Source organism: Gobius niger (genome assembly GCF_951799975.1).
Source record: "Gobius niger genome assembly, chromosome: 6".
NCBI lineage: Eukaryota > Metazoa > Chordata > Actinopteri > Gobiiformes > Gobiidae > Gobius > Gobius niger.
In genome coordinates this window covers 4,905,733-4,917,778 of record NC_136857.1, presented here as the reverse complement: position 1 = coordinate 4,917,778, position 12,046 = coordinate 4,905,733, and positions in this window count along the sequence as shown.

Sequence of the window (12,046 nt, the reverse complement as noted above, 5' to 3'; positions counted from 1 at the left end):
AGATTAATCTACTTCCCTGGTTAAAAAAGGTTGAGTCAGGCAATTGTGGAAGCAATTTGAGAGCTGAAATAGTTGAAAATCCTCATATCAGACTTTATTCAGGCTTTTACAACTGTTCTGTGGGCCTTAAACATAGATATTTCATAGTATGACTTAAATTAACACATGTTTCAAGAAAATATGCCTGTTTGATGATGTTATACAATGCAGTTATACTTAAAGCCAGCGGAGGGCGCACTTCCTCTGTTTGTACATCAGCGTTTTGAGTACAGAGAGATGCAAGAAGGAAACAGAACGCCACTCCAGGTATGATGAGCAGTGTTAATTTCGTCGACTAAAATATTTAGTCTTAATTTTAGTCAAAGTGATATTTTTGACGACTAAAATTGGACTAAAACTAAATTAAAACTTTCTCATGAGACTAAAACTATGATTAAAATGTCCAGATATTTTAGTCGACTAAAATAAGACTGACTAAAAATGAAAAGGAGAGACTAAAATCATCCAAACTTCTATTGACCGTCTGAAAGAGCCTCAGATCATTTAAAGCAGCACTAAGTAACGTGTTTACCTTAGTAAATCCTTCCCGTAGTCCCTGTGGGGGTAATACAAGTGTTTATGGGATGATTGGAGGGTCTTTCATCTCCCCCTGGTGTCTCTGACCAGAAAACCGTGCTTGCAACTTGACTGCCACCGGACCGGAGAAAGCAATACACACTAATGAAAGGTTAGTGCTAGATCGTCTGCTCCGGAGGGACAGTCTGCTGTGAAAACGTGAGATGATATGACACAAATTAAGGTTAGGGCCAGGGAAATGGTTAACCTCTTAACTCCCGCCTGAACCGAGAGGATCTTTTTCCTCACGTCATCAGATTTTTTTTCCAACATTTTTTGTTGGGTATTCAACTCATTTTTGTCATTTTTTTGTCACATTTTGTCACATTTTTGTCATTTATTCGTCCATTTTTTCGTCACATTTTTGTCACATTTTTGTCATTTTTTCGTCAATTTTGAATCCATTTTTTGTCACATTTTTGTCATTTTTTTGTCGTTTTTTTTAATCCATTTTTGTCCTTTTTTTGTGACATTTTTGACATTTTTTCATCAATTTTGTAGTCATTTTTTTGTCATTTATTTATCAATTTTTTGTGACATTTTTGTGACATTTTTGCCACTTTTTCATCAATTTTTCGTCACTTTTTTGTCACATTTCCATCATTGTTTTCGTCTGTTTTGTTGCTATTTTCACAGCTTTTTTCCAGAAGCTTTTGGATTGGGGTAAAGCCAAACTGGAGAAACTGTGCTCGGTTCAGGTGGGAGTTAAGGGGTTAACTTTAAGGATTAGGATTAGGATTATTTGTATTTTTAGACAAACAAACTCATAGATCTATACAAAATCACAGTAGACCGTCCCTCCGGAGCATACGATCTAGCACTAACCCTAATGAAATCACGAAGAAGAAGCTAACAGGCTAACGGGCAAAGCTAACGTCACTTTAAACAGTATTTACAGCAAAGTTTGAGTGAAAAAAAATATTTCCGTTGTATAATTGGATGCACAGTAACCCTCTCTCCCTTCGCCTTTCCTGTCGGCGTAGTATTTACTCTCCAAGACAATTAATAAGTAAAAAAATCGTAACTTTCTACTACACCTGCAGTTGCGCTTATGGCCTCTAGGGGGAAGAGTTACTTAGTACTGCTTTAAATTCACTGCCAACTGAACAGGTCTGTGCTTTATTCATGTGGAAGCAGCTCCATGAAGTCGAGGAACAAGATTAAATATGATTATAATGAATATTATGAATGCAAAGTCGACTAAGTTGGTCTTAAATTTAGTCGACTAAATTGACATGCAATTTTAGTCGACTAAAACTAGACTAAAATTGAAAAATATGTTGTCGAAATTAACACTGATGATGAGGGTGTTACACTGTTCAGTAAATTTTGCATGATATAGGACCTTTAAAACGATTCCGAAACTATGGAGCCATTAACGTGTGTGGCGTTTGGTCACGTACGGAAGATGAACATTGTTTTAGTTTAACTTAAAAATAATTGAACCATCTTACTGTGCTGTACTTACTATGTTAAATATAGTATACGCAACTACAACGGGGTTATAAAGCCTTAAAATGTGACTTACAATAACTACTAAAGACTAAACTTCTTAAGAATAGATGTACTGTACCTCACTCGTAATATCAGGGCTTATTTAAACACACAGTTTTTATAACCAGTTTAAATGTATAGTTAAATGACCGTAGTTGTGGATTTTTCATGAAAGCTGCTTAAACGTGTGTGCGTTTGCTGGCGTCGTGAGCAGGTCTTTGGTGCATCGTCTGCTGAGGCGTCTATGGAGCTCGATGGTCCTGCTCACCTAAAAAAAAAACACTCCGGAAGAACGTTTTCCCTTCATCTTTCCCACTGACTTCATGAAAAAATTCTATTAACAGTTTTAAGAGTTTTGGAGAATGTTAAAGTCTAAAAGCGACTGTATGTGGTAACGGCGGATCAGAACACATTTAATTTATATGAAAGAATCATTAGAAAACACAGTGTTATACTTTACTTCTTTACTATTGCTAAATCTTTGTATTGTAAAGTTTAAAGGGATATTTTTGACACGGGGCCTCATTTCCTAGTTATCCAGAGTGTTGCTGATTTCTGGAGATATTTGTTTTCGTAATTCATGTAGTTCTTATATTTGAAGAGTTGCGTGGCGCTAGGCTAGTGCGAGGCTAGTGCATGTCTATGGTATCAGCTAGCCTGCATTAAAAACAGTCTGACCTCACAGTGCACCTGAGGCAAATCACTTATAACACCAGACTAACCATATAAATGTCTGTGTCGACTTGGTGTAGGTACGATGTTGTTGTCGAAACCGCACAGGTCACGGTGGCAGAGTGGTTAGCCTCCCTGCCCTTCAGTAAAGTTAAAGTGAGGAGAAGAAGAAGAGTCAAAAGCACTTCTTAGTTTGCAAAATGAGGAGAGCAGGAACAGAATTTTCAGTAGTCAACAGTCAAGCTCCTCCCCCTTCTTTCCTGATTGGACCAGACACAGGAAGGCTCGTCTCATTGGTCAAAATGGTATCCCGTGGATTCTGGTTAGTACCCGCCAGTGTTAATTTCGTCGACTAAAATATTTAGTCTTAATTTTAGTCAAAGTGATATTTTTGACGACTGAAATTGGACTAAAACTAAATTAAAAGTTTCTCATGAGGCTAAAACTATGACTAAAATGTCCAGATATTTTAGTCGACTAAAATAAGACTAAATAAAAATGAAAAGGAGAGACTAAAATCATCCAAACTTCTATTGACCGTCTGAAAGAGCCTCAGATCATTTAAATTCTCTGCCAAAGGATCAGCTCTGAGCTTTGTTCATGTGGAGCAGCTCCATGAAGCAGAGGAGCTGATTAAATATGATTATAATGAATATTATCAATGCGAAGTCGACTAGATTAGTCTTAATTTTAGTCGACTAAATTGACATGCAATTTTAGTCGACTAAAACTAGACTAAAATTGAAAAGTTTTTTTTTGACTAAATCTCGACTAAAATTAAATTACATTTTAGTCAAAAGACTAAAACTAAAATAAAATATGTTATCAAAATTAACACTGTTACCTGCAAGGATAGTTAGATTATGGTCCATAGAATAATTTTTGGATTAAAGCTGACCTTGCATCACATGAATGATCGCATTTTGAGGGACTATTTTCTAGCAGATCACTCCGCCGCTGCGTAGCTGATAGTAGTTCTCGACCCCCATTATAACAGTTTATTAGGATCATGACCCCGCCTGGTTCAGACCATAGGAAAAACAGGGGCATTAACCTACAGTAAGTCTTAAAAAACAAAGAAAAAACCATGGCTAAAGTAAAATGTATCTAATTTAGAACAAATAATAGCACCCTGGTAAAATAGCATGTGTGCTACAATACCTTAATAATAATAATAGTAAAATATATGCGGAGAAAGCAATACACACTAATGGAATCACAAAGAAGAAGCTAACATGCTAACGGGCAAAGCTAACTGCGGGCTAACGTCACTTTAAACAGTATTTACAGCCAAGTTTGAGTGAAAAAAAATATTTCCATTGTATAATTAGATGCACAGTAACCCTCTCTCCCTTCGCCTTTCCTGTCAGCGTAGTATTTACTCTCCAAGACAATTAATAAGTTAAAAAATCGTAACTTGCTACTACACCTGCAGTTGCGCTTGTGGCCCTCTAGGGGGAAGAGTTACTTAGTACTGCTTTAAATGCAAAATGGTTAAAATTATTCTATCGACAGACATTTATATGGTTAGTCTGGCGTTATAAGTGATTTGCCTCAGGTGCACTGTGGGGTCAGACTGTTTTTAATGCTAGCTGATACCATAGACATGCACTAGCCTCGCACTAGCCTAGCGCCACGAAACTCTTCAAATATAAGAACTGCATGAATTATAAAAAAAAATATCTCCAGAAATCAGCAACACTCTGGATAAGTAGGAAATGAGGCCCTATGTCAAAAATCCTGAAATATCCCTTTAATTTAAATATTCCAATTAAAGCAACATATTTTCTTGAGTTGCCACATCTTCCATTTTGATATTATTTTGTTGGTGACGGTCTATGGAAAAAATGAATGGAAAGTTGGCTGTCAGAAGGGTGTTTTGGGGTCTGTGCGGTCACTGCTGTGGTCCATATAACAGGTTCATGGTTACGACAGGTAAAGTTAAGCCATAAATGTCACTGCACTGTGAACAAAACTGTAGCAGATTTTCAGGCAAAGGGACAAAGTGTGACTGAACGGATGTGAGCCGACAGTCGGGCTGCGTGATTGATTCAATAATCACAATAACTGCTGTATTTGGGTTATAACGGCGGCCTGTTCCTTTAAAAAATAGTCTTGAAGAGGATCAGGCCACCGTTTTTACACACTGAGATATGTTCTTACCTGAGCTTCGACGAGTTGATGTGTACCTGTCTGGTCTTTACGTGTGCTCACAGTCGCGCAAAAAGATCAGAGATGATGTTAGCATTTAGCCTCTCCCACATCCCAATGGACCAAAACGGGGGTGAAGTATGTATTTTCCTCCCCCTACATCAGGGGTAGGCAAGTTTTGTTAACAGAGGCCAATTTTATTCATTGTAAAAAGACCGAGGGCCGAAGCCGCTAATTTTAGGCTAAACTAAAGCACTACACTGGAAAAATGACCGTCTTAAATGAGATAAATGGCTTAAAATTGCTCGAATAAAGGTTCTTTATGTTGAATTTGAGTCTGTTTGGACTAATCTAAGATAAAGATACAAATGCTAATGCTAATGCCAATGGAACAAGCATAAAACCCACTTTGAAATCAGACAAATGAACTTTTAATATAATCTGAGTTAAGAGAATCATGACTTGTTCCATTGGCGATGAGATGTTTTATCTGATCTAAGACCAGACCAAATCTACTCAAACTTTAGATTGAATCTCTTAATTCAAGTTGGTTTCTGTCATTTCTTCCTTTAAAATTATTATTATTTTTCCAGTGCTCTTTCTACAAATGCCAGAGTTGTGCGTAAGGCAAGGCAAGTTTATTTGTATGGCACATTTCATGTACATGACAACTCAATGTGCCTCACAGTAAAGCCAAACATAGTAAAAAAAAATAGAATAAAAAGCATTAAAAACAAAATAAAAGCACTAAAAACACAGTGAAAATCAAGAAAACAAATCATTAGTTACAATTTCATTAAAAAAACAAAACAAAAAATATGACCTAATTGGGTGCATTGACAGTATTTCTCCCATTTAACCTTAAAAATGTACCTTCTGAATTGGCTTGTTGCACAATGTGGCTACGCTAGTTCCTCTGAGCTGAAGCTGTGGGCGCTAGTACTTCCTGTTCGTATTAATTTCCATTAAGATTAGCTTAGACTCGTTCGAATCATCGTATTTCCTACAGATTCTGTGGTGGTCAGTGAGTTTCTGGTAGATGATCACTTACTGCAGGTGAACGAGTTGCTGTACAGTGTAAATATTTCCGTAGAGGAGACGTCTGTGTTTATAAGGATCAGTGAGTTTGTCTTGAAGCTAAAGGCTAACATTCCTTTCATGCATTATTCAATTTGAAATAGTGCCGTTTATTCAATTCTTTTATAGCATGTTAGCCTTTAGCTTCAAGACAAACTATCAATCCTTTATGATCACAGGCGTCTCCTCTGAACTCGCTACATCAAGGTTTGAACATACAGTAAATGATCATCGACCAGGAACTCACTGCCCACCACGTAATCTTTAGAAAATATGATTATTATTCCAGGAAAAGAATAAAGACAGGAAGTACTGGCGCTCACAACTTCAGGTCAGAGGAGCTAGCATAGCCATGCCGTGCAACAAGCCAATTGTGTCATAATGTTTCTCAAAATCATCTTAAGGGCCAGAGGTTCTGTGCTCGAGGGCCGGATTTGGCCCCCGGGCCTGACGTTGCCCTACATGTTCCAGCCATGTCCTGAGGTGTAGAATGAGTCCAGACCTGTTCACCACAACCACCTCTAAAATCCTGCACTGTCGCTCAAAAAGGTGTTACTTCGGTCCGAAATGTGCCGTCACGCACGAGCTTATACAGAAGCTGCAGTTACACGTATGACCTGAGGTGGCAGTAGTGAGTATATCATGGCCAACTTGTATCCAGCCCCTTTGAAGAGACTAGATACAAGTTGGTCATTTTATACTCGCTACTGCCACCTCAGGTCTTATGTAGGGGAAGAAAAATACTTAGTTTTAACATTTTTAAACTCCGTATAGTCCCTTTAATAGCACCTTGGGAGGACTTCAACGTCAGTAATATCTTCACTCCTAAAGAATTCTGAAGATATTACTGCGCGGACCAAGGTGTTATTAGGCCTTCCAATATACCCCTTTTTATCCGATAAGAAAATCGACATATCAAATTTTGTGTAACTATACTTGGATCGTGTAACTAGTCACGTAACCGCATTTAAAGGGACTATACGGAGTTTAGAAATGTTAAAATTATGTATTTTCCTCCCCCTACATGTTCCAGCCATGTCCAAATGTGTAGAACTCAGACCTGTTCACCACAACTGCCTCTAAAATCCTAGGGTCCGAATTGATGCACAAGCTTAATATAGAAGCTGCAGTTACACGCATGACCTGAGGTGGCAGCAGTGAGCATAAAATGGCGAACTTGCATCTCGCCCCTTTTAAACAGGGAAACCTTGAAAGAGCTTGGCCGCTTCCAACGTCACCCCCATTTGGATCCAGGGGCGGACTGGCCATATGTCCTGTATTCTGGAAGAGCACAGAAGGGCCACTGGCTCTAGGGCCACCGGTCTGGCCTCTCAGTTTACCTTACCCTTACCCCCGGGCGTGACCGAGCTTTACCCAAATCTAAAAGCTCTTAACTCCCGCCTGAACCAAGAGGATCTTTATCCTCACTTCATCAGATTTTTTTTCCATCATTTTTTTGTTGGGTATTCGACTCATTTTTTTGTGACATTTTTTTTTTTTTTTTTTGTCATTTTTTTGTCATTTTTGTGACATTTTTGCCACTTTTTCATAAATTTTTCGTCACTTTTTTGTCAAACTTTTCTCACTTTTCATTTCCATCATTGTTTTCGTCTCAGTTTTGTCGCTATTTTCACACCTTTTTTCCAGAAGCTTTTGGACTGGGGTAAAGCCAAACTGGAGAAAATGTGCTCGGTTCAGGCGGGGGTTAAGGGGTTAAAAGAAAAGCATCCAAAAGCAAAAATGCGCTGGAAAAGCAACAAAAAAGTGACAAACAAGTGACAAAAATGTGACGAAAACAATAAGAAAGTGACTAAAACAGGCCAAAAAGCCACAAAAAAAGTAATGAAAAAGCAACAAAAACATGACAAAAATGCAGCGACAACGTGACAAAAAGTTACCATCACTTTTCTAGATTTCAGCTTTCAAATGAGGCGTTACAGTGTTGCTCTCCAGTCGAGAAGCCTTTAGATTTGGGTAAAGCCGAACTGGAGAAAATGCTCGGGGTTAAGGCGGGGGGTCAGAGGTTAACATGTATTTGTGGAAGTGTCACATTTACGCTAATTTGGGCCAGGCTGAACCAGAGTCCAGGGCTGGTTTTCAGTCCCAGTCCGCCCCTGATTGGATCCATAGGAATATGCTGGGAGAGGCTAAATGCTAACAACATTTTTGGTCTTTTTGCGTGACCGTGAGCACACGTAAAGACCAGACAGGCACACATCAACTCGTCTAAGAGCACATCTCAGTGTGTAAAAACGGTGCCCTGTTCCTTTAAGACGCATCATGTGTAAAACGTGCTCACTCTGTAGTTTAGAAACAGGATTGTATCAGTTTAGCAGCTCATAATTCCAGTCTTCTCTTTCGTTAATGCTTCTCATCCGTCATCTTGATTTAAAAACAGAAATCGCGGCGCCTCGTAAGATCTTTAGACTGAAAGTTACTTCAATACTTCATAATTTAGCTCGAGGCAAAACAAACACAAGCAGTTTTTTTTTTAAAGATTTTGCTGATATACACTTGATGGCGACCGCTCGGTTTGCCCTTTCCAGCTCACTCCATTTTTTATCAATAATTTGGATTCGTGGACAGATCATGTGTGCCTGAAATGTTGCCTTCCTTTTAATTGTTGTGAACAAAATATCGGATGAACAGAAACAAGGACATTTTCTACACTAGACGAACCAACACTAAGGTCTTCCCGTGAGGAGGATGGTGTCAGTGGCCCAAAAAAATGCTTCTGGAGAACTGCACACGCTCGTTGGGTCTTTGCTTTCTGTTGATGAAACTGCACCGCAGAATAACCCGTATCACTGTAGATTTTATCCACAGGTGCCGATATTAGGGGTGCCAAGGCTATGCACAAACCGTTTATGCTTCTGTTCAGAGCACTTTGTGACAAGCGTGGAGCCACTCAATGCTGCTGGTTATAAAAGGTTATCTGTACAGCATCCGTTAAAAATGTTTACATCTATATTGTTACCGACACACACCTCTGTAGACAAGCAGACATATTTAATAAATAAATTATGAACTATTACAACTTTATGCGCGTGTGTGGTTTTTCCTTTAACGGATGTTCAGTCATTTTGCATAATGAGGATGAATTTGTTGAGAAGCGTATTCTGACCGACTTTATTTATAAAGCACTTTAAGAACGAAGAAAGAAACACACAGAAGCAGATACAAATATTTACAGTAAAAATGTAAGGAAGAAAGTACAACAACAGCAACATCAATTTGTGTTAAACGCCAGAGAAAAAAGGTGCGTTTTTAGGAGAGATTTGAATGCAGGGAGAGACTGGGCCTGTCTGATATCTGATGGTTCCACAGCCGCGGGACGACAACAGAGGAGGCCCCATCTCCCCGAAGTTTGAGCTTGGTTTTTGGGACAACCAGTTGCAGCTGATCCGCTTGTTGGAGAATTTGGGATGAATCAATTCTGTCTGTATCCATCCTATCCATCCTCTCCTTCCCCTCTTCCTCTCTTCCTCTCCTTCCCCTCTTCCGCTCCTTCCCCTCTTCCTCTCCTCCCCCTCTCCCTCTCTTCCTCTCCTTCCCCTCTCCCTCTCCTTCCTCTCCTTCCCCTCTTCCTCTCTTCCCCTCTTCCTCTCCTTCCCCTCTTCCTCTTCTTCCTCTCCTTCCCCTCTTCCTCTCCTTCCCCTCTTCCTCTCCTTCCCCTCTTCCTCTCCTTCCCCTCTTCCTCTTCTTCCTCTCCTTCCCCTCTTCCTCTCCTTCCCCTCTTCCTCTCCTTCCCCTCTTCCTCTTCTTCCTCTCCTTCCCCTCTTCCTCTCCTTCCTCTCCTTCCCCTCTTCCTCTCCTTCCCCTCTTCCTCTCCTTCCCCTCTTCCTCTTCTTCCTCTCCTTCCCCTCTTCCTCTCCTTCCTCTCCTTCCCCTCTTCCTCTCTTCCCCTCTTCCTCTCCTTCCCCTGTCCCCCTCTTCCCCTCTTCCTCTCCTTCCCCTCTCCTCCTTCCCTCTCTTCCCCTCTTCCTCTCCTTCCCCTCTTCCACTCTTCCCCTCTCCCTCTCTTCCCCTCTTCCTCTCCTTCCCCTCTTCCTCTCTCTTCCCCTCTTCCTCTCCTTCCCCTCTCCCTCTCTTCCCCTCTTCCTCTCTCTTCCTCTCTTCCCCTCTCCCTCTCCTTCCCCTCTTCCTCTCCCTCTCCTTCCCCTCTCCCTCTCTACCTCTCCTTCCCCTCTTCCTCTCCTTCCTCTCCTTCCCCTGTCCCCCTCTTCCTCTCCTTCCTCTCCTCCCCCTCTCCCTCTCTTCCCCTCTTCCTCTCCTTCCCCTCCGCCTCTCTTCCCCTCTTCCTCTCCTTCCCCTCTTCCCCTCCTTCCTCTCCTTCCCTTCTCCCTCTCTTCCCCTCTTCCTCTCCTTCCTCTCCTTCCCCTCTCCCTCTCTTCCCCTCTCCCTCTCCTTCCTCTCCTTCCCCTCTCCCTCTCTTCCTCTCCTTCCTCTCTTTCCTCTCCTTCCCCTCTCCCTCTCCTTCCCCTCTCCCTCTCTTCCTCTCCTTCCTCTCTTTCCTCTCCTTCCCTTCTCCCTCTCTTCCACTCTTCCTCTCCTTCCTCTCCTTCCCCTCTTCCCCTCTTCCTCTCCTTACTCTCCTTCCCCTCTCCCTCTCTTCCACTCTTCCTCTCCTTCCTCTCCTTCCCCTCTCCCTCTCTTCCCCTTTTCCTCTCCTTCCCCTCTCCCTCTCTTCCCCTCTTCCTCTCCTTCCTCTCCTTCCCCTCTTCCTCTCCTTCCCCTCTTCCTCTCTTCCCCTCTTCCTCTCCTTCCTCTCCTTCCCCTCTTCCCCTCTTCCTCTCCTTACTCTCCTTCCCCTCTCCCTCTCCTTCCCCTCTCCCTCTCTTCCTCTCCTTCCTCTCTTTCCTCTCCTTCCCTTCTCCCTCTCTTCCACTCTTCCTCTCCTTCCTCTCCTTCCCCTCTTCCCCTCTTCCTCTCCTTACTCTCCTTCCCCTCTCCCTCTCTTCCCCTCTTCCTCTCCTTCCTCTCCTTCCCCTCTTCCTCTCCTTCCTCTCCTCCCCTCTTCCTCTCCTTCCTCTCCTTTCTCTCCTTCCTCTCTTCCCCTCTTCCTCTCCTTCCTCTCCTTTCTCTCCTTCCTCTCCTTCCTCTCTTCCTCTCCTTCCCCTCTCCCTCTCTTCCCCTCTTCCTCTCCTTCCCCTCTTCCTCTTCTTCCCCTCTTCCTCTTCTTCCCCTCTTCCTCTTCTTCCCCTCTTCCTCTCCTTCCCCTCTCCCTCTCTTCCCCTCTTCCTCTCCTTCCTCTCCTCCCCCTCTGCCTCTCTGCCTCTCTTCCTCTCCTTCCCCTCTCCCTCTCTTCCTCTCCTTCCCCTCTCCCTCTCCTTCCCCTCTTCCTCTCCTTCCTCTCCTCCCCCTCTGCCTCTCTGCCTCTCTTCCTCTCCTTCCCCTCTCCCTCTCTTCCTCTCCTTCCTCTCTTCCTCTCCTTCCTCTCTTTCCTCTCCTTCCCCTCTCCCTCTCTTCCCCTCTTCCTCTCCTTCCCCTCTCCCTCTCTTCCTCTCCTTCCTCTCTCCCCTCTTCCTCTCCTTCCTCTCTTTCCTCTCCTTCCTCTCTTCCCCTCTCCCTCTCTTCCCCTCTTCCTCTCCTTCCTCTCTTCCCCTCTTCCTCTCCTTCCCCTCTCCCTCTCTTACCCCTCTCCCTCTCTTACCCCTCTTCCCCTCTTCCTCTCCTTCCTCTTTTCTCCTCTCCCTCTCTTCCCCTCTCCCTCTCTTAACCCTCTTCCTCTCCTTCCTCTCTTCCTCTCCTTCCCCTCTCCTTCCTCTCTTTCCTCTCCTTCCCCTCTCCCTCTCTTCCCCTCTTCCTCTCCTTCCCCTCTCCCTCTCTTACCCCTCTCCCTCTCTTACCCCTCTTCCCCTCTTCCTCTCCTTCCTCTCCTTCCTCTCCTTCCTCTCCTTCCTCTCTTCCCCTCTCCCTCTCTTCCCCTCTCCCTCTCTTACCCCTCTTCCTCTCCTTCCTCTCCTCCCTCTCTTCCCCTCTCCCTCTCTTACCCCTCTCCCTCTCTTACCCCTCTTCCCCTCTTCCTCTCCTTCCT